The sequence below is a fragment of the Bombina bombina genome, chromosome 1 (genome assembly GCF_027579735.1).
Source record: "Bombina bombina isolate aBomBom1 chromosome 1, aBomBom1.pri, whole genome shotgun sequence".
Taxonomy (NCBI): Eukaryota; Metazoa; Chordata; class Amphibia; order Anura; family Bombinatoridae; genus Bombina; species Bombina bombina.
Genome location: NC_069499.1, coordinates 1,158,310,699 through 1,158,333,337, shown reverse-complemented (window position 1 = coordinate 1,158,333,337; position 22,639 = coordinate 1,158,310,699). Strand labels below are relative to the sequence as shown.

At 38.9% G+C, this 22,639-nt stretch overlaps 1 protein-coding gene across 4 annotated transcripts in view; it reads left to right on the top strand.

The window, feature by feature from the left end:
- Positions 1-4,855: 4,855 nt before the first annotated feature.
- TMEM106A (transmembrane protein 106A) overlaps positions 4,856-22,639 on the top strand; it is a 234,112-nt gene continuing 216,328 nt past the window's right edge. For 2 of the 4 annotated variants that reach the window (XM_053699589.1, XM_053699590.1), the window contains exons 1-2: positions 4,856-4,939; positions 5,781-6,247. The gene's annotated coding sequence lies outside the window, so the exon portion shown is untranslated. The remainder of the gene's footprint in view (positions 4,940-5,780; positions 6,248-22,639) is intronic. The other 2 variants (XM_053699591.1, XM_053699592.1) reach the window with 2 other exon arrangements.

The following is a 22,639-nucleotide window of genomic DNA, read 5'->3' as shown; positions in this document are numbered from 1 at the left end:
CACAGCCTGTTGTGGTACATGAGGGCCGTGGTTGAGAAACATTGTTCTAGGGCATGGTAGCAAGGCTAAAGTAAAGGGGTCCAATTAGGGTTGGTATAGTAGTAGGAAGAGGTTAGGTAATGATGATACAGGTTACTTTAACCTAGGGAGCACAGGTTGGTTTATCAAGGGGATATGGGTTCTGGAGGAAGGGTTAGTATGATCTGTCATGGTTGGATTCCTGGATTGGGGATATAGTACTGAAGACAGATGACAATCTCATGGGAGGAGATACCTCATGGATCGGTGTACAGGGGGAGTCTGTTGCAAGGGAATAGAAGGTGGTTTTTAAAAAACTTTGGGAGCTGTTCAGTCTGTTGCCACTGGGGCCTAGGCTTAACAAGGGCATTCCAGGGATGAAATAGTGAATCAGGATAGGGAGATTGACATTGGATGACTTAATTGCTCAAGTGTTAGGTAATGATGATACAGGTTACTTTATCCTAGGGAGCACAGGTTGGTTTATCAAGGGGATATGGGGTCTGGAGGAAGGGTTAGTATGATCTGTCATGGTTGGATTCCTGGATTGGGGACATAGTACTGAAGACAGATGACAATCTCATGGGAGGAGATACCTCATGGATCGGTGTACAGGGGGAGTCTGTTGCAAGGGAATAGAAGGTGGTTTTTAAAAAACTTTGGGAGCTGTTCAGTCTGTTGCCACTGGGGACTGTTAGTTTGATTTACCTGTGGCACTCATTTACAAATCACCCACATGTAGGGTTGCCACCCATCCTGTATTTTACCGGCACAGCCGGTAATTAGAGATTACATTTAAATCACAAGCTCACTGTTCACAACGTCGGACTCGGAGTCCGCCCCCCTGAGGCTCTGTCTGTCTGGGTCTGTAGTGTACACTTTCTTATTACCGGGCGGCGATATCCTTTAACTTAGCCATGAATTGATCCAATCCATGGCTGCGCTGCGCCTGTTGTCTCTGGGAGGCTGGGAACGTGTGTGACGTGCTGCCTGACTGACTGACCTGACTGGTTGGGCGTGGCTGACCTCATGTTGACCGACCGAGTGTGCGCTGCTTCTGATCATCATACAACCAAGAAGACTTGCGCTGGTAAGGAGCCTCTAACCTAGTTTAACTAAAATTATCATCATCACACATAAGCATGTTATTTAATGACTGGGTGCGTGCGGGTAGGTTAAATATATATGCAGAAGTTTACCATTACCAACACCAATGTAATTTAATTGAAAGAACTGATTTTGATTGTTGTAGATATAATTATATAGTTAGAGAGGAAACCAAAAATATCTAATTTGATCGTAAACTTCTACTCATTCCCAAATCCCAATATTAAGTCAATTATTACTGGACTTAATTAATTTGTAAATAGTTTGTCATTGACAAATTAATTAATGAATGATTTAATATTGGGATTTGGGAATGATCAGAAGTTCACAATCAAATTAGATATTTCTTCTACAATATATGACGAGTCCACGGATTTCATCCTTACTTGTGGGATTTATTCTCCTGCTAACAGGAAGTGGCAAAGAGCACCACAGCAGAGCTGTATATATAGCTCCTCCCTCCTCTCCACCCCCAGTCATTCTCTTTGCCTGTGTTAGTAATAGGAAGAGGTAAAGTGAGGTGTTAGTTTTAGATTCTTCAATCAAGAAGTTTTTTATTTTAAAATGGTACCGGTGAGTACTATTTTCCTCAGGGAGAAATGGATAAGGAATGAAGAAATTTTTCTGCCCTGAGGTTGATGATCTTAGCAGACGTTACTAAGATACATTCTGGTTCCCACAGAGTTTCTGAAGGTAGTGCAAGAAAAATCTTCAGTGTGGAGAACGGTGTCATGCTTTAACAGGTATGTTCAGTCTTTTATTTCTGAGGAGACTTGTTATATCAGAATTGGCTGACATTTGTTTCCCTGCAAGGGAAGGGGTAAGCAGTAGACCTATATGAAACTGAGGGTGTTACCGAAAGGCCTATTTTTTTCTATACATATTGTTATTTACTTTGGCAATATTTATATTGGGGCTTGACACTGGAAGAGGCAGCTTGACTTATGTATTTTTATTATTCAGGGCTGCAGTTTTTATGTTTTGAGATCGTATGTCCTGGGGACCACATGGCTTTATCAAACCGCTTCCCATGCGGTTAGTCAGTTTGTAGATGCGACGTCCATGATGGGCGGGCCTATTTCGCGCGCTCAGAAGCGCAGTTTCCTCTCACTAGGAAGGCAGCAGGCATCAGCTCCGGTGGGGCCTAAAGTTATTTTCCAGTCACCGGATCGTTGTCGAGTCTAATTGTAGTACCCTGAGGGCAGGTAGGCGCCACAGCAGATCTGTGGCGAGGTGCAGGGGCTGTTTTCATTATTTAAGTATATTTTTTGAATAAAAATGTCTCCTTAAAGGGTGATTTCACTTTTACTCATAGGGTGCAATAATTTTTGGAAAAATTAAATGAAGATTTTTCTGACGGAGGTCAGAAAGTCAAAAATTCTAAATTCTTGTCGAACCCTTCAGTCCAATCCTCGGCCATCAGTGGCCCAGTGTATGGAAGTAATTGGATTAATGGTGGCAGCAATGGACATCATTCCATTTGCTCGGTTTAATCTCAGGCCAGTCAGTGGAATGGGGACTATAAAAATTTGTCTCTTCTGATAAATCTGGATCAAGAGACCAGAAACTCTCTTCTATGGTGGTTGTCGCCGGATCATCTGTCCCAGGGGACGTGTTTCCGCAGACCCTCATGTGTGATAGTGACAACGGATGCCAGTCTTCTAGGCTGGGGTGCAGTCTGGAATTCCCTGAGAGCTCAGGGTGTATGGACTCAATTGGAGGCTCTACTTCCAATCAACATTCTGGAATTGAGAACAATATTCAATGCGCTTCCGGCATTGCCTCAGTTGGCTTCGGCCAAATTCATCAGGTTCCAGTCGTACAACATCACGACTGTGGCTTACATCAATCATCAGGGAGGAACGAGGAGTTCCTTAGTGATGTCAGAAGTATCCAAGATAATTCAATGGGCGGAGACCCACTCTTGTTATCTGTCAGCAATCTATATCCCAGGAGTGGACAACTGGGAAGCGGATTATTTAAGATATCAGGCTTTTCATCCGGGGGAGTGGGAACTCCATCCGGAGGTATTTGCCTCTCTGATTTTTCGATGGGGCAAACCGGAGCTGGATCTGATGGCGTCTCGACAGAATGCCAAGCTCCCAAGATACGGCTCCAGGTCGAGAGATCCTCAGGCCGAACTGGCTTATGTGTTTCCACCGTTTCCTCTCCTTCCCCGGGTGATTACTCGGATCAAACAGGAGAGAGCTTCAGTAATTCTAATCGCGCCTGCGTGGCCACGCAGGACTTGGTATGCAGATCTAGTGGACATGTCCTCTCTGCCTCCGTGGAAACTCCCAGTGAGACAGGACCTTTTCATTCAAGGTCCTTTCCATCATCCAAATCTAATTTCTCTGCAGCTGACTGTTTGCAGATTGAACGTTTGATTTTATCTAAGAGGGGTTTCTCTGATGCGGTCATTGATACGTTGATTCAGGCACGTAAGCCTGTCACTAGAAAGATTTATCATAAGATATGGCGTAAATATATTTTTTGGTGTGAATCCAAAGCTTACTCATGGAGTAAAGTTAGGATTCCTAGGATTCTGTCTTTTCTCCAAGAAGGATTGGAGAAAGGGTTATCAGCAAGTTCCTTAAAGGGACAGATTTCTGCCTTGTCAATTTTGCTTCACAAACGTTTGGATGATGTTCCAGACGTTCAGTCTTTTTGTCAGACTCTAACCAAAATTAAGCCTGTATTTAGACCAATTGCTCCACCTTGGAGTTTGAATTTAGTTCTTAGTGTTCTTCAAGGGGTTCCGTTTGAACCCATGCATTCCATAGATATTAAGTTGTTATCTTGGAAAGTTTTATTTTTGGTTGCTATTTCTTCTGCTCATAGAGTTTCAGAGCGTTCAGCGTTACAATGTGACTCGCCTTATCTTATTTTCCATTCTGATAAGTTGGTTTTACGTACCAAACCTTGGTTCCACCCTAAGGTTGTTTCAAATAAGAATATTAATCAGGAAATTGTTGTTCCTTCTTTATGTCCTAATCCTTCTTCTAAGAAAGAGTGTCTGTTGCATAACTTAGACGTGGTCCGTACCCTGAAGTTTTACTTGCAGGCAATAATGAATCATCTTCATTATTCATTGTTTATTCTGGAAAGCGTAGGGGTCAGAAAGCTACGGCTACCTCTCTTTCTTTTTGGCTGCAGAGTATCATCCGCCTGGCGTATGAGACTGCTGGACAGCAGCCTACTGAAAGAATTACGGCTCATTCTACTAGGGCTGTGGCTTCCTCATGGGCATTTAAAGACAATGCTTCTGTTGAACAGATTTGCAAGACTGCGACTTGGTCGTCTCTTCACACTTTTTCCAAATTTTACAAATTTGATACTTTTGCTGCTTCTGAGGCTGGTTTTGGGAGAAAGGTTCTTCAAGCAGTGGTGCCCTCCGTTTAGGTTCCTGTCTTGTTCCCTCCCTTTCAGCCGTGTCCTGTAGCTTTGGTATTGTATCCCACAAGTAAGGATGAAATCCGTGGACTCGTCATATCATGTAGAAGAAAAGTAAATTTATGCTTACCTGATAAATTAATTTCTTCTACGATATGACGAGTCCACGGCCCACCCTGTTATTTTAAGACAGATTTAGGTTATATTTATTTTTTGTAAACTTCAGTTACCTCTGCACCTTTAGCTTTTCCTTTCTCTTCCTAACTTCGGTCGAATGACTGGGGGTGGAGAGAAGGGAGGAGCTATATATACAGCTCTGCTGTGGTGCTCTTTGCCACTTCCTGTTAGCAGGAGGATAAATCCCACAAGTAAGGATGAAATCTGTGGACTCGTCATATCGTTGAAGAAATTAATTTATCAGGTAAGCATAAATTTACTTTTTTGGTTTCCTCTCTAACTATATTATTATATCTACAACAATGAAATCAGTCAAACTAAGGGTAGAAAGCTGTCAGCAGCAGGAAACAATGTATGTTTAATTGACATCAGCAGTGCACTGCAGTCTGCGCAGAATGATCCAAGCATGTTTAATGAATTGATTGAAACTTATTATTAATTAAATGATCATTAGCATAGCTGAATAAGGAATTTAATGTAGTGTTTATTGTGATAGGAGTATGCAAGCTCTGTCAAAATACTATTTAATGAAAGATGTTATTATGTCCCTGGGTGTTGACACCATTTTGTGGCCCCGCCCACACCCTTTTGTGGCCCCGCCGACACATGGCCGGTATTTTTTTAGGAAAAGGTGGCAACCCTACCCACATGTTCATCGAGAGAGCTGAAATCTTAGTGACATTTGCATGTTTAAAAAGTCATGAAACACACATATTTATGCTAATTGGAGCCTGCACATATAGGTGTTTGTCATTGACTCAACAATTCTGCCCCGCTAGCTCCCAGTAGTGTACTTTTTTCAACAAAGGCTGTACAGAGAATGAAAAAAATATTGATAAATTAAGTAAATTGGAAAGCCTTTGTTCATTAGGCAGCTTTAGAAATATATGCCTTTGTCATTGACTCAATATGCTCAGCTAGCTCCCAGAAGTGTTTTTTTTAACAAATGATATAGAGAATGAAACAAATGTGATAGAAGTATCATCATTCTTTATTTCATGAATATTACAACCTGTCCCTTCATGTACTTTAGTATTTCAACATTTTGGTGCAGCAGTAAATGTACTTTTTTTTGTTTAACAAAGCTCACAATTAACCGTTTCGTATTGGAAGATATTGAAGGGAGAGTTTGAAAAGCTGCATAGGAGCAGCATTAGCTGATGTGGAGATAGCCCAGAGAGGCGGGCGAGGGGCTGTTTCTCATGCACGAGCACGGAAACCCTGCTTTACAGAGGGATTTATGAATATTTATGAGGAGGCAGGAGAGTGGGAATGGATTCGCTGCAGCGGGGGCGGAGCTCCGGATGTTGCTGAGGTGCAGGGGAAAGTTTGAAAACTGCTGGCTATTGGGGGACAATTCTTATACAACACCTGTCCTATGCAAGTCTAGGCGTCTACGTTCGCTTGGACTCCTCCTATTCTTTGGCCTTTCTTCTTTCTACCTGTTTCTAACCCCAGACTCTGTTTAACTCCTCCCTCTGAGGGCTGAACACAAAGTTTCATTTCCTTGCTCTGACTGTTCCTAGCTCCCGGAGTCTTTCAGCATTGACAGGTAGGAACTAGTAAATCTATGTATTTGTGGTTTATTGCTGCGTGTTACCCTTATCTTTTAAGTGGGCTAATTCAATCTTGTATTATATTTCCTCTCCTGTCTGCATATAATTACACCTGTGCCACGCTCCACACAATTACATATGTCCTTCAAATAACATGGTTTGCTTTTAATACGTCCCTTCCCTACTTCCCCATACTATAGTGGGGGGGATTATCAAATTTATATATCAACAGATCTGCATTCGATGGTGTACGATTAGGGATTATAGAAATCAAACAATAAAACAACAAGATTGTATATGGGAAAGCAAACGTAATGCTTTTATTTCATTATATGAAACTTTGTGCAAGTTGTTTTACCCTCTTCAATACCCAAAAACCGATAACTAAAAAACAATTTTTAACTATTCACCATAAAATAAAAGCAGAATGCAATCAGATATTTAGACTTGTATAAACTAGTGAGTGAAAGATCTATTTGCATATATTCCTATAATAAAGAGATATAGAAGTGCAAAAAGGAAATGGGCTGATATGCTTGAACATTTTATTATTGCAATATTGCTTATAATATAACTGTGTTTAACCCCTGCAAGGGATTAAACATATACAGTATGTAAACTGCTTCAGATCAGTAATTAATTGCTAAAAACGTTTGGTGATCCAATGACAAGAAACAAATGTGTAATAGTTACGATCATCAGCTTGCTCCCAGTAGTGGAGAATATGTATTCTTTTTCAAAGGATACCAAGAGAACAAAGGAAAATGGAATTGAATTTAAAGGGATATTAAACACTTTGAGATATGATGCTGAAGTTAGCTACTTATTCGGCCAGCTTCTTATTCGAATGCTGAAGTTAGCTACTTATTCGGCCAGCTTCTTATTCGAATGCTGAAGTTAGCTACTTATTCGGCCAGCTTCTTATTCGGCCAGCTTCTTATTCGAAGATTCAAGTTAGCTTACTATTCACCCAGCATCCTATTCTAGTTAGCTTCTTATTAATTAAATAAATTATTTATTAAACAACAATTAGCAAAGTTAATATGATATTAATCATTAAATTTGGCACCAAAGGTGGCACCATAATTTTCATTAATTTCAATAGGGAAATTCTGAATAAGTAACCAAGCTTTTAATCTCTGAAAACCATCTTGGCATCAACGCTGGCACCTTAGCATCCATGCATTTCATTGGGAAATTCTGAATAAGTAACCAAGCATTTCCTCTATTAAAACCATCTTGGCTCACTCACATTTTACTTGTTTTATACTAATTGGGCATCCCTCTATATAAAAATAATCAATCTAGCCTGAGCCAAATTATATTGATCAGGTAATATGGCACCAAACCTGGTACCCTCATTTTAATGCATTTCAATGGGAGATTCTGAATAAGTAACTAAGATTTTAATCTATGAAAAACATCTTGGCTCACACACATTTGGCTTGTTTTATACTAATTGGACATCCCTCTATCTAAAAAGAATCAATCTAGCCTGAGCCAAATGATATTGATCATGTAATATGGCACCAAGCCTGGTACCCTAATTTCAATGCATTTCAATGGGAGATTTTGAATAAGTAACCAAGTATTTACTCTATGGAAACCATCTTGGCTCACTTACATTTGACTTGTTTTATACTAATTGGGCATCCCTCTATATAAAAAGAATCAATCTAGCCTGAGCCAAATGATATTGATCATGTAACATGGCACCAAACCTGGTACCCTCATTTCAATGCATTTCAAAGGGAGATTTTGAATCAGTAACCAAGCATTTAATCTATGAAAACCATCTTGGCTCACTCACATTTGGCTTGTTTTATACTAATTGAACATCCCTCTAACTAAAAAGAATCAATCTAGCCTGAGCCAAATGATATTGTTCATGTAATATGGCACCAAACCTGGTACCCTCATTTCAATGCATTTCAATGGGAGATTTTGAATCAGTAACCAAGCATTTAATCTATGAAAAACATCTTGGCTCACTCACATTTAGCTTGTTTTATGTTAATTGGACATCCCTCTATCTAAAAACAATCAATCTAGCCTGAGCCAAATGATATTGATCATGTAATATGGCACCAAACCTGGTACCCTCATTTCAATGCATTTCAATGGGAGATTTTGAATAAGTAACCAAGCTTTTAATCTATGAAACCCATCTTTGCTCACTCACATGTGGCTTGTTTTATACTAATTGGGCATTCCTCTATATAAAAAGAATCAATCTAGCCTGAGCCAAATAGTATTGATAATGTAATATGGCACCAAACCTGGTACCCTAATTTCAATGCATTTCAAAGGGAGATTTTGAATAAGTAACCAAGCATTTACTCTATGGAAACCATCTTGGCTCACTTACATTTTACTTGTTTTATACTAATTGGGCATCCCTCTATAAAAAAAGAATCAATCTAGCCTGAGCCAAATGATATTGATCATGTAATATGGCACCAAACCTGGTACCCTAATTTCAATGCATTTCAAAGGGCAATTCTGAATAAGTAACCAAGCTTTTAATCTATGAAAAACATCTTGGCTCATTCACATTTGGCTTGTTTTATGCTAATTGGACATCCCTCTATCTAAAAAGAATCAATCTAGCCTGAGCCAAATGATATTGATCATGTAACATGGCATCAAACCTGGTACCCTAATTTCAATGCATTTCAATGGGAGATTTTGAATAAGCAACCAAGCTTTTAATCTATGAAAACCATCTTGGCTCACTCACATTTGACTTGTTTTATACTAATTGGGCATTCCTCTATATAAAAAGATTGAATCTAGCCTGAGCCAAATGATATTGATCATGTAATATGGCACCAAACCTGGTACCCTAATTCCAATGCATTTCAATATGCAATTCTGAATAAGTAACCAAGTTTTTAATCTATGAAAACCATCTTGGCTCACTCACATTTGGCCTGTTTTATACTAGTTGGGCCTCCCTCTATATAAAAAGAATCAATCTAGCCTGAGCCAATTATATTGTTCATGTAATATGGCACCAAACCTGGTATCCTAATTCCAATGCATTTCAATGGGAGATTCTGAATAAGTAACCAAGCTTTTACTCTATGAAAACCATCTTGACTTACTCTCATTTGGTTTGTTTTATGCTAATTGGGTATCCCTCTTTATAAAAAAAATAAATCTAGCCTGAGCCAAATTATATTGATCATATAATATGGCATCAAACCTGGCACCCTAGCATACATGCATTTCAATGGGAGATTCTGAATAAGTAACCACGCTTTTAATCTATGAAAACCATCTTGTCTCACTCACATTTGGCTTGTTTTATGCTAATTGGGAATCCCTTTATCTAAAAAGAATCAATCTAGCCTGAGCCAAATGATATTGATTATGTAATATGGCACCAAACCTGGTACCCTAATTTCAATGCATTTCAATTGGAGATTTTGAATAAGTAACCAAGCTTTTAATCTATGAAAACCATCTTGGCTCACTCAGATTTGGCTTGTTTTATACTAATTGGGCATTCCTCTATATAAAAAGATTGAATCTAGCCTGAGCCAAATGATATTGATCATGTAATATGGCACCAAACCTGGTACCCTAATTCAAATGCATTTCAATAGGCAATTCTGAATAAGTAACCAATCTTTTAATCTATGAAAACCATCTTGGCTCACTCACATTTGGCCTGTTTTATACTAATTGGGCATCGCTCTATATAAAAAGAATCAATCTAGACTGAACCAAATTATATTGATCATGTAATATGGCACCAAACCTGGTACCCTAATTCCAATGCATTTCAAAGGGCAATTCTGAATAAGTAACCAAGCTTTTAATCTATGAAAAACATTGTGGCTCACTCACATTTGGCTTGCTTTATGCTAATTGAACATCCCTCTATCTAAAAAGAATCAATCTAGCCTGAGCCAAATGATATTGATCATGTAATATGGCACCAAACCTGGTACCCTCAATTTAATGCATTTCAATGGGAGATTTTGAATAAGTAACCAAGCTTTTAATCTATGAAAACCATCTTGGCTCACTCACATTTTACTTGTTTTATACTAATTGGGCATCCCTCTATATAAAAAGAATCAATCTAGCCTGAGCCAAATTATATTGATCATGTAATATGGCACTAAACCTGGTACCCTCATTTCAATGCATTTCAATGGGAGATTTTGAATAAGTAACCAAGCTTTTAATCTATGAAAAACATCTTGGCTCACTCACATTTGGCTTGTTTTATACTAATTGGGCATTCCTCTATATAAAAAGATTGAATCTAGCCTGAGCCAAAGGATATTGATCATGTAATATGGCACCAAACCTGGTACCCTAATTCCAATGCATTTCAATATGCAATTCTGAATAAGTAACCAAGTTTTTAATCTATGAAAACCATCTTGGCTCACTCACATTTGGCCTGTTTTATACTAATTGGGCCTCCCTCTATATAAAAAGAATCAATCTAGCCTGAGCCAATTATATTGTTCATGTAATATGGCACCAAACCTGGTATCCTAATTCCAATGCATTTCAATGGGAGATTCTGAATAAGTAACCAAGCTTTTACTCTATGAAAACCATCTTGACTTACTCTCATTTGGTTTGTTTTATGCTAATTGGGTATCCCTCTTTATAAAAAAAATAAATCTAGCCTGAGCCAAATTATATTGATCATATAATATGGCATCAAACCTGGCACCCTAGCATACATGCATTTCAATGGGAGATTCTGAATAAGTAACCACGCTTTTAATCTATGAAAACCATCTTGTCTCACTCACATTTGGCTTGTTTTATGCTAATTGGGAATCCCTTTATCTAAAAAGAATCAATCTAGCCTGAGCCAAATGATATTGATTATGTAATATGGCACCAAACCTGGTACCCTAATTTCAATGCATTTCAATTGGAGATTTTGAATAAGTAACCAAGCTTTTAATCTATGAAAACCATCTTGGCTCACTCAGATTTGGCTTGTTTTATACTAATTGGGCATTCCTCTATATAAAAAGATTGAATCTAGCCTGAGCCAAATGATATTGATCATGTAATATGGCACCAAACCTGGTACCCTAATTCAAATGCATTTCAATAGGCAATTCTGAATAAGTAACCAATCTTTTAATCTATGAAAACCATCTTGGCTCACTCACATTTGGCCTGTTTTATACTAATTGGGCATCGCTCTATATAAAAAGAATCAATCTAGACTGAACCAAATTATATTGATCATGTAATATGGCACCAAACCTGGTACCCTAATTCCAATGCATTTCAAAGGGCAATTCTGAATAAGTAACCAAGCTTTTAATCTATGAAAAACATTGTGGCTCACTCACATTTGGCTTGCTTTATGCTAATTGAACATCCCTCTATCTAAAAAGAATCAATCTAGCCTGAGCCAAATGATATTGATCATGTAATATGGCACCAAACCTGGTACCCTCAATTTAATGCATTTCAATGGGAGATTTTGAATAAGTAACCAAGCTTTTAATCTATGAAAACCATCTTGGCTCACTCACATTTTACTTGTTTTATACTAATTGGGCATCCCTCTATATAAAAAGAATCAATCTAGCCTGAGCCAAATTATATTGATCATGTAATATGGCACTAAACCTGGTACCCTCATTTCAATGCATTTCAATGGGAGATTTTGAATAAGTAACCAAGCTTTTAATCTATGAAAAACATCTTGGCTCACTCACATTTGGCTTGTTTTATACTAATTGGGCATTCCTCTATATAAAAAGATTGAATCTAGCCTGAGCCAAAGGATATTGATCATGTAATATGGCACCAAACCTGGTACCCTAATTCCAATGCATTTCAATATGCAATTCTGAATAAGTAACCAAGTTTTTAATCTATGAAAACCATCTTGGCTCACTCACATTTGGCCTGTTTTATACTAATTGGGCCTCCCTCTATATAAAAAGAATCAATCTAGCCTGAGCCAATTATATTGTTCATGTAATATGGCACCAAACCTGGTATCCTAATTCCAATGCATTTCAATGGGAGATTCTGAATAAGTAACCAAGCTTTTACTCTATGAAAACCATCTTGACTTACTCTCATTTGGTTTGTTTTATGCTAATTGGGTATCCCTCTTTATAAAAAAAATAAATCTAGCCTGAGCCAAATTATATTGATCATATAATATGGCATCAAACCTGGCACCCTAGCATACATGCATTTCAATGGGAGATTCTGAATAAGTAACCAAGCTTTTAATCTATGAAAACCATCTTGTCTCACTCACATTTGGCTTGTTTTATGCTAATTGGGAATCCCTTTATCTAAAAAGAATCAATCTAGCCTGAGCCAAATGATATTGATTATGTAATATGGCACCAAACCTGGTACCCTAATTTCAATGCATTTCAATTGGAGATTTTGAATAAGTAACCAAGCTTTTAATCTATGAAAACCATCTTGGCTCACTCAGATTTGGCTTGTTTTATACTAATTGGGCATTCCTCTATATAAAAAGATTGAATCTAGCCTGAGCCAAATGATATTGATCATGTAATATGGCACCAAACCTGGTACCCTAATTCAAATGCATTTCAATAGGCAATTCTGAATAAGTAACCAATCTTTTAATCTATGAAAACCATCTTGGCTCACTCACATTTGGCCTGTTTTATACTAATTGGGCATCGCTCTATATAAAAAGAATCAATCTAGACTGAGCCAAATTATATTGATCATGTAATATGGCACCAAACCTGGTACCCTAATTCCAATGCATTTCAAAGGGCAATTCTGAATAAGTAACCAAGCTTTTAATCTATGAAAAACATTGTGGCTCACTCACATTTTACTTGTTTTATACTAATTGGGCATCCCTCTATATAAAAAGAATCAATCTAGGCTGAGACAAATTATATTGATTATATAATATGGCATCAAGCCTGGCACCCTAGCATTAATCCATTTCAATGGGCAATTCTGAATAAGTAACCAAACTTTTTCTCTATTAAAACCATCTTGGCTCACTCACTTTTGGTTTGTTTTATACTAATTGGGAATCCCTCTAAAATTCAATCTAGCCTAAACCAAGTGATATGATCAGATAATATGCCACCAAACCTGGTACCATAATTTCCATGCATTTCAATGGGAGATTCTGAATAAGTAACCAAACTTTTATTATATTTAAATAATCTTGGCTCACTCACATTTGGCTTGTTTTATGATAATTGGGCATCACTCTATATAAAAAAAATAATTCTAGCCTGAGCCAAATGATATTGACCATATAATATGGCACCAAACCTGGTACCCTAAGTTCCATGCATTTCAATGGGAATTTCTGAATAAGGGACCAAGCATTTCCTTTATTAAAACAATCTTGGCTCCCCCATATTTAGTTTGTTTTCCAATAATTGGAAAAGTATTGCACCCTAGCATCCATGCATTTCAATTGTAAATTCTGAAAAGGGAACCTTCTTGGCCTACTCACTTTCGGCTTGTTTTATACTAATTGGGCATTCCTCTATATCAGTGCTTTCCAAACTGTGTGTCGGGACACACTAGTGTGTCGGCAGCAGTGTGTAGGTGTGTCCCTGCTTCAGCACAAATTTTTTTAAATTTAATTATTATTTGTTTTTTGGGGGGTTTCTGACTTTCCGCCTGCTTGCTACGCATATCACATGGTTGACACGTGATTGATACCTAGGGGGTCACAGATCATCTTATCCTATTGCCGCAGCTCAGTGGGAACTAAAACTATTCCAATTGGTGGCTTTGGCGGCACATTGGCTCATGACTGCACGTGTAGTCTCCTTAATTGGCTCGTGACTGCATGTGTAGTTAGTGAGTGCGACAGCAGTGTGTTTGCAGCGCGGGCAGTAGTCAATCAGACTCACCGAGGGCGGCAGCTTAAACGCTGAGCTGAAGTCAGAAGTCAGTGGGGTTTTTTTTTGCAGCTAGCTCCCAGTAGTGCATTGCTGCTCCTGCTCTTGATATATGGATAGGAATTGGAAGCTTAAAAATGCTTTATAATGAAATGCAAGTGTCTTTATCTAATATTCCACCAAATATTCAGAAATTGTGTTCATCCCATCAACCTCATACATCCCATTAAAATAATAAGTAGGTATTGGTGTAGTTATTTTTTAATTCTTGCACATACAGTACATACTGTTACTTGTAAATACATTTAGTTATTATATAATTTATGTATGTGTCCGTATCTATTAAAACAAGTTAGTTTAACCTAATTTTTGCTAGTACAACTGAATTACTGTGTCGTGAAATTATATAGGGCTAAAAAGTGTGTCACCAAGATGAAAAGTTTGGAAAGCTCTGCTCTATATAAACAATTTAAATCTAGCCCAAGCCAAATGATACTGATCATAAAATGGGGCATCAAACTTGGAACCCTAGCTTTCCTGCATTTCAATGGAAGATTCTGAATAAGCAAGAAAGCTTTTACTCTCTTAAAACCATATAGGCTCACTTATATTTGGCATGTTTTATGCTAAATACACACAGAGAGAAGCACACTCACAGGAACGAACAACCTGGCTCAATACCATTGTTAGCTTATTCTATGGCGATTTACCACCTGGGTGCAGCTCCTTTTTAGCCCAGTAATGCTTTTCACTGAGTAGAACTGTAGTATATCAGTCTGATTCCGCCTATTATGGTCAGTCCAGTGCCGAAATACGAGGCCATTCCTCTCGGAACAAGGAACACAGCAACTCCAGACGATCGTTTCAGCCTTCATTGGGCATAGTTCAATATAGCTTGAGCCAAATGATATTGATCATAAGATATGGCACTAAACTTGGGGACCTAGCATCAATACATTTCAGTAGGATATTCTGAATAAGTAACCAAGCTTTAACTCTATTAAAACAATATTGTCTCACTCTCATTTGGCTCGTTTTATACTAACTGAGCATTTCCTCTATGAAAACCATCTTAGCTCACCAAGATTTGGCTTGTTTTATACTAATTGGGCGTCCCTCTATATAAAAAAAGTTGAATCTAACTTGAGACAAATGCTATTGATGATAAAATATGACACCAAATCTAGCACCCTAACTTCAATGCATTTCAAAGGAAAATTCTGAATAAGGAACTGAGCATTTCCTGTATGAAAACCATCTTGGCTCACCAAGATTTGGCTTCTTTTATACTAATTGAGCATCCATCTATAGGAAAAAGTTAAATGTAGCCTAAATTATATTGTTCAGTAAATATGGCACGAATCCTGTCACCCGAACTTCCATGGGTTTCAATGGGAAGTTCTGAATAAGGAACCAAGCTTTTACTCTATTAAAATTATCTTGGCTTTTAAGTTTTACTTTCGTTTTTGAAAGTGTTGCACAGCTCCTATTAATTGCTTTACTTGTAATAACATCTATGTTTATTCCCTCCATTCCGGCTGATACTTGAACCTGAGGAGAGAGTTCCTCTGTTAACTGTCTGGGTCTAGGAGGTGGTGAGTGCCCCAGCCATGAGGAACTTAAAAAAAAAACATTTTTATTTGTGTCCTTCTGTGGGTATAACCTGAGCTATGGAGGACTCTGACACGTTAGAAGGTACTCCTCCTATACTAAATCATACCTGTTTATATTGTGAGGAGGCCATGGTTTTTCCACCCACTCAATTATGTTCCACATGCCTTAACACCGTTATAAAGTTTAAGGACGGAGACAAGCCTGCTAAGGCTCTTAGTCCCTCTGAGCCATCTTCCTCTCAGGACTCGGCATCCCGTGAGATTTCTACCCTTCCTACATTATCCACTACACATACAGTTCCCTGTAGCACATCTAATCCTCCATCCAGAGGGGGGCTTCTTCCTGCTGACTTTGTCGCGCAGTTACTAATAGCGGTGTCTGCTGCCCTAATTGCATTACCTCGCTCTAACAAACGCAAGAGAAAGGTTAAACATAGCTCTCCTATCCCAGAGTCATCAAAATATTTATCGGATTTTGCTTTTATGTCCCAGTTATCCGATGATGAGTTAACCTCTGTAGCTTCAGAGGGTGAACTTTCTGGGTCTGAGTCCTTAGCGTCTAAGCCTCCTTCTGCGGAGGAACCGTCCTTTAGATTTAAAATTGAGCACTTGCATTTTTTTTATTAAAGAAGGTTCTCTCTACGTTAGAGGTTCCAGAGGCCGTGCTGCATGTAGAACCTATGTTACATAAATTAGACAGAGTTTACAAAGACAGGAAAGTTCCTTTCACTTTTCCTGTGCCGGTTAAAATGGCGTGAATGAGAAAGAATTGGTTCTTACTTTTCCCCCTTGTCTACTTTTAAAAAGTTGTTCCCGGACTCTCAACTGGATTTGTGGGGCTCCATTCCTAAGGTGGATGGTGCTATCTCTATGCTTGCTAAATGTACTACTATACCAAGGATATATCGAGGATAGTTCTTTATTCAGAGAGCCGATGGATAGAAAATGGAAACCTTTCTGAGAAAGATGTTTCAACATACAGGTTTATTTGTCTCAACCGGCGGCTGCAGTTACCATAGAGGCTACCTACTGGTGCAACTCCTTGTCAGAACTCATTGAGGTGGAGTCTCCCCTCGAGGATATTCGAGACACAATTATAACTCTGAGAATTGCTAATTCCTTTATCTGTAATGCGAAAATGCAAATTATTCGCCTAAATGCAAAGGCCTCTGTCTTTGCGGTCCTAGTTTGCCGGGCTCTCTGGTTGAAGTGTTGGTCTGCAGATATGACATCTAAGTCAAGACTCCTTTCTCTTCCCTTCAAGGGTAATATTTTTTTGGTCCAGGCCTGGACTCCATTATTTCTACTGTTTCCGGAGGCAAGGGTGCCTTCCTATCGCAAGATAAGAAGAACAAGTCTAAGGGACAACAATATTCTAATTTTGTTCCTTTTGTTCTGACAAATCCCAGCGACAACAATCCTCCTCCAAGCCGAGCAACTCAGGAGTACTTGGAAGCTGGCTCAGTCCTGGAATAAATCCAAGCAGAATAAGAAGCCCGCCGAAAACAAATAGGCATGAATGGCGGCCCTCGATCCGGGATCGGATCGTGACCAGGCAGACTGTCTCTTTTTTCAGATGCTTGATTCCGGGTCATGCAGGATCCTTGGGTCTTGGAGGTCGTATCTCTGGGATACAAGATAGGTTTCAAATCTCATCCGCCCAAGGGCAGATTCCTAACTCTCGAAACTGTCTACCAGACCAGAAAAGAGGTATGCTTTTCTAGGGTGAGTTCGGGATCTATACTCCTTAGGAGTTATTGTCCCATGCCTTTCAAAGAAAGAGGCTTGGGGTTTTATTCAAACCTTTTTGTGGTCCCAAAGAAGGAGAGAACTTTCCGCTAAATTCTGTACCTAAAGTGCTTGAACACGTTTCTCATTGTTCCTTCTTTCAAGATGGAGACGGTACGGTCCATTCTTTCTCTAGTTCAGGAAGGACAGTTTATGACCACCATAGATCTGAAGGATGCATACCTTCATGTTCCAAACTTCAGGGAACATTTTCAGTTTCTGGAGTTTGCTTTCCTGGATCAGCACTTCCAGTTCATTGCACTTCCGTTTGGTCTAGCTACTGCTCCAAGAATCTTTACAAAGGTTCTGGGGGCACTTCTAGCCGTTGCCAGAACCCAATGAATCACAGTAGCACCGTACTTGGATGATATTCTGGTGCAGGCACCATCCTTTCATCTTTCGGAAGAACATTCAGAGTCTATTCTCATTCTTCTTTGATCACATGAATGCAAGATAAACTTGGAAAATAGTTCTCTTATCTCAAAAACCAGGGTGGAATTTCTGGGTACTAACATAGACTCCATATCCATGAGGATATTTCTAACAGACCAGAGATGTTGCAAGCTTACTTCGGCTTGCCTTGTCCTCTGTAGCTCCTTGTGTCCCTCTGTGGCTCAATGTATGGAGGCGATTGGTCTTATGGTGTCCTGCATGGACATCATTCCTCTCACCAGAATCCATCTCAGACCTCTACAGCTATGCATGTTGAGACAGTGGAACAGCGATCATTCAGAACTGTCTGAACAGATTGTTAAGACCATCCTGGGAGATTGTGATTATGGACGCAAGCCTATCCGGATGGGGAGCTGTTTGGGGTGCCAGGAAGGCACAGGGGCTGATCGGAAGAGTCCTCTCTTCCGATCAATATATTGGAACTACGGGCAATCTTCAACGCCTTGAAGGCTTGGCCCCTTCTGGGTTCATCCCAGTTTTACAGATTCTAATCAGACAACATAACCTCGGTTGCCTACATCAACCTTTAGGGAGGAACGAGAAGTTCCCTGGCGATGAAGGATGTATCTTGTATACTGGAGTGGGCAGAGGCCCACTGCTGTTCGCTGCTTGCAAACCAGATTCCAGGTGTGGACAACTGTGTGTGGATTTTCTCAACAGGCAATCCTTTCACCCAGGGGAATGGTCTTTCCATCCAGAAGTGTTTGCAGAGAGTGGGGGGCGCCAGAGATAGATCTCATGTCCTCCCATCTCAATGCCAAGTTGCCCAGGTACGGGTCTAGGTCAAGGGATCCTCAAGCAGATCTTATAGATGCACAAGCAGTGCCCTGGAGGTTTAAACTCATATATCTCTTTCCTCCTTTACCGCTTCTTCCTCGTGTGTTTTGGCCCGCATCAAACAGGAGCAGGCATCAGTGATCCTGATTGCTCCTTCATGGCCACGAAGGACGTGTTTTGTGAATCTGGTGGGAATGTCCTCATATCTGCCATGGAAGTTACCTTGTTGCATGGAACTGCTGATACAGGGTCCATTTGTTCATCTAAATCTAGATTCTCTGAGGCTAACTGCGTGGAGATTGAACACTTAGTCTTAGCCAAGAGGGGTTTCTCTGAGAGTGTTATTGATACTCTACCATAAAGTGTGGGGGACCTACTTAGACTGGTGTGAAGAGCATGGTTTTTCCTGGCACAGGGTTAAGGTTGCCAGAATACTATCTTTTCTCCAGGATGAACTGGAGAATGGTCTGTCGGCTAGTTCCCTGAGGGGACAGATTTCGGCCCTTTTGGTTTTACTGCACAAGAAACTGGCCGAGCTTCCAGATGTGCAGTCCTTTGTTAGGGCTCTGATTAGGATCAGATCGGTGTTTAGATCTGGGGCTCCACCTTGGAGCCTGAATCTTGTTCTTCATGTTTTGCAACAGACTCCGTTTGAGCCTATACATTCTGTGGACATTAAATTGTTATCTTGGAAGGTTATCTTTTTGTTGGCTATAGCCACTGTGCCCAGAGTTTCTGAGATTTCTGCTTTGCAATGTGAGCCCCCTTATCTGGTTTTTCATGCAGATAAGGCAGTTTGACACACTAAATTAGGTTTTCTACCTAAGGTTGTGTCAGACCATATCATCAATCAAGAGATTGTTGTGCCTTCCTTGCGTCCTAATCCTTCTTCTTCGAAGGAATGGCTGCTTCTCAATTTGGATATGGTTTGGGCTATGAAGTTTTATCTTCAGGCTACCAAGGAGTTTAAACAATCTTTCCCTTTATTTGTTGTCTATTCTGGGAAGTGTAAGGGGCAGTAGGCTACTACTACTTCCCTATCTTTCTGGTTGAGGAGTGTCATCCGCTTAGCTTACGAGACAGGGGGACATCAGCCTCCTGAGAGGATAATAGCTCATTCTACCAGAGCAGTGGATTCCTCCTGGGCCTTTAAGAACAAGGCTTCTATGGATCAGATTTGAAAGGCGGCAACCTGGTCCTCCTTACATACATTTTCTAAATTTTATAAGTTTTTGCTTTGGCTGAAGCAGCTTTCGGGAGGAAAGTTTTGCAGGCTGTGGTTCCCTCAGAATAGGGTCCGCCTCTTCTTTTTTTGTTCCCTCCCGTTAATCATTCAGTGTCCTCTAGAGCTTGGGTTTTCCCAACAGTAAGAAATGAAGCCGTGGACTCTCCCTATTTTAGGAAGGAAAACATAATTTATGCTTACCAGATAAATTCCTTTCATTACGGATAGGGAGAGTCCACAGTCCCCACCTGTTTTTTCTTGTCTAAGGGGCGTCTCCCTAATATTTATCTTATTCTTCTGGCACCATTTATACCCTGATGTTTCTCCTACATTCCTTGTTCCCTTGGCAGAATGACTGGGGTAATGAGGAAGTGGGTGAGATATTTAAGCCTTTGGCTGGGGTGTCTTTGCCTCCTCCTGGTGGGTATTTCCTAACAGTAAGGAATGAAGCAGTGGACTCTCCCTATCCGGAAGGAAAGGAATTTATCTGGTAAGCATAAATTATGTTTTTTATGTATGTAAAGCTCAGTTCCTTATGTATAATTTCATATTGATATGCATGGATGCTGTGGTTCCATGTTTTGTGTCACATTTTAATTGTTCAGTTCCATATTTAGCATTTCCCTTTGAAATGCATGGATGTTAGGGTGCCAGGTTTGGTGACATTTATTTTATAATTAATATGATTTAGCTCAGACAAGATTCAACTTTTTTCTATAGAAGAGAAAGAAGCACAGAGGCGCCAACATGGCCTAATAACATCATGGCAGTCAGATACAAAACATCAGCAGGATAGGAAATATACTCACAAGCGTAGCGCACCCAAATGGTGCTATTGTGGCAGCCTGGAACATCAAACAGTGGTCCAGCTCACTGGTGTCTCCAGCCAGATAGAGATGATCCTTGGCGAGGGCCTATCCTATGATGCCTTTAAGGGCAAAAAAGGCACACACATAGCCCAGTAACGTTTGTACACCAGATAAAAAAGGATTCAAGGTTGTACTTACAGGAAACAAAGCACCACCAGGTGCAATATCAGCAGTACTGGGACCTCTCAGCCGCCCAGTGGACTGTGGAATCCAATTTGCAGGATGCAGAAAATCACCACTTTGGAAGATAGAACTAGCACACACACTCTGCCCCCAAACAGGAGCAGAATAATTGTGATAAAGCAAGTGTATATTTAAAAACTTTTATTTTAAAAACAGCGACATGTTTCTCAGCCACCACAGGCTGTTTCCTCAGGCTATGTTAAAATGTTAACAACACTTGCTTTATAAAGACAATAGAACACATAAAACTAAATCTGATAGGCTAATTAATTTCTAAAGTGTGAACACCTGTTGCACAGGTCAGCAGTTGGTAGGCATGGAAACCCCTATATACAAAGCTCTCATATGTAACACAAACCATTTTGAGCAAATCCCAAATAAGAATAGATATCTCTGTATTAACCTCCATACCATTGCCATACCCAAAATAGACAATAGCAATAACCTTGTAACCCTTCAAATTAAGATTAAAAAATAAAAAATGGAAAACAGTAATATAACAATCACAATAAAAACATTTGTTATACACCTCAAAATAAAATGATCACAATATGTACAACAATATAATATACCCACATAAAAAACATAAGCAGGATACATGTATTTTAATAGTCTCTATTCTACATATAATCACATAATATGCCTGACCACATGTATGTTTTATATCACAATAGATCTATATTTTTCCTTTAGTATTATAGACCTTAATTGGTATTATATCTACATTGTACCCTCCTTTAAAGTGTGACATTTATTTCTCTGCCCTAACAAAAAAGCTCTCATATGTAACACAAACCATTTTGAGCAAATCTCAAATAAGAATAACCTATAGCAAGTAATTAATACTAGATGTGTCAATATGAATATATAAATACATTTACTAAGAGGGAATCTCAACCCAATATATAATTAAGCTTTTACATGCTACCGCAAATTAAATAAAATGTAAAATGCAACTCTAGAGCACCTAAGCCATAGAAAGATTATTTCATTGTAAGACAGTATAAACCTTTTGGGGGAAAAAAAAAAAAAAAAAAAAAAAATTTGCGGTAGCATGTAAAAGCTTAATTATATATTGGGTTGAGATTCCCTCTTAGTAAATGTATTTATATATTCATGTTGACACATCTAGTATTAATTACTTGCTATAGGTTATTCTTATTTTAGATTTGCTCAAAATGGTTTGTGTTACATATGAGAGCTTTTTTGTTAGGGCAGAGAAATAAATGTCACACTTTAAAGGAGGGTACAATGTAGATATAATACCAATTAAGGTCTATAATACTAAAGGAAAAATATAGATCTATTGTGATATAAAACATACATGTGGTCAGGCATATTATGTGATTATATGTAGAATAGAGACTATTAAAATACATGTATCCTGCTTATGTTTTTTATGTGGGTATATTATATTGTTGTACATATTGTGATTATTTTATTTTGAGGTGTATAACAAATGTTTTTATTGTGATTGTTATATTACTGTTTTCCATTTTTTTATTTTTTAATCTTAATTTGAAGGGTTACAAGGTTATTGCTATTGTCTATTTTGGGTATGGCAATGGTATGGAGGTTAATACAGAGATATCTATTCTTATTTGGGATT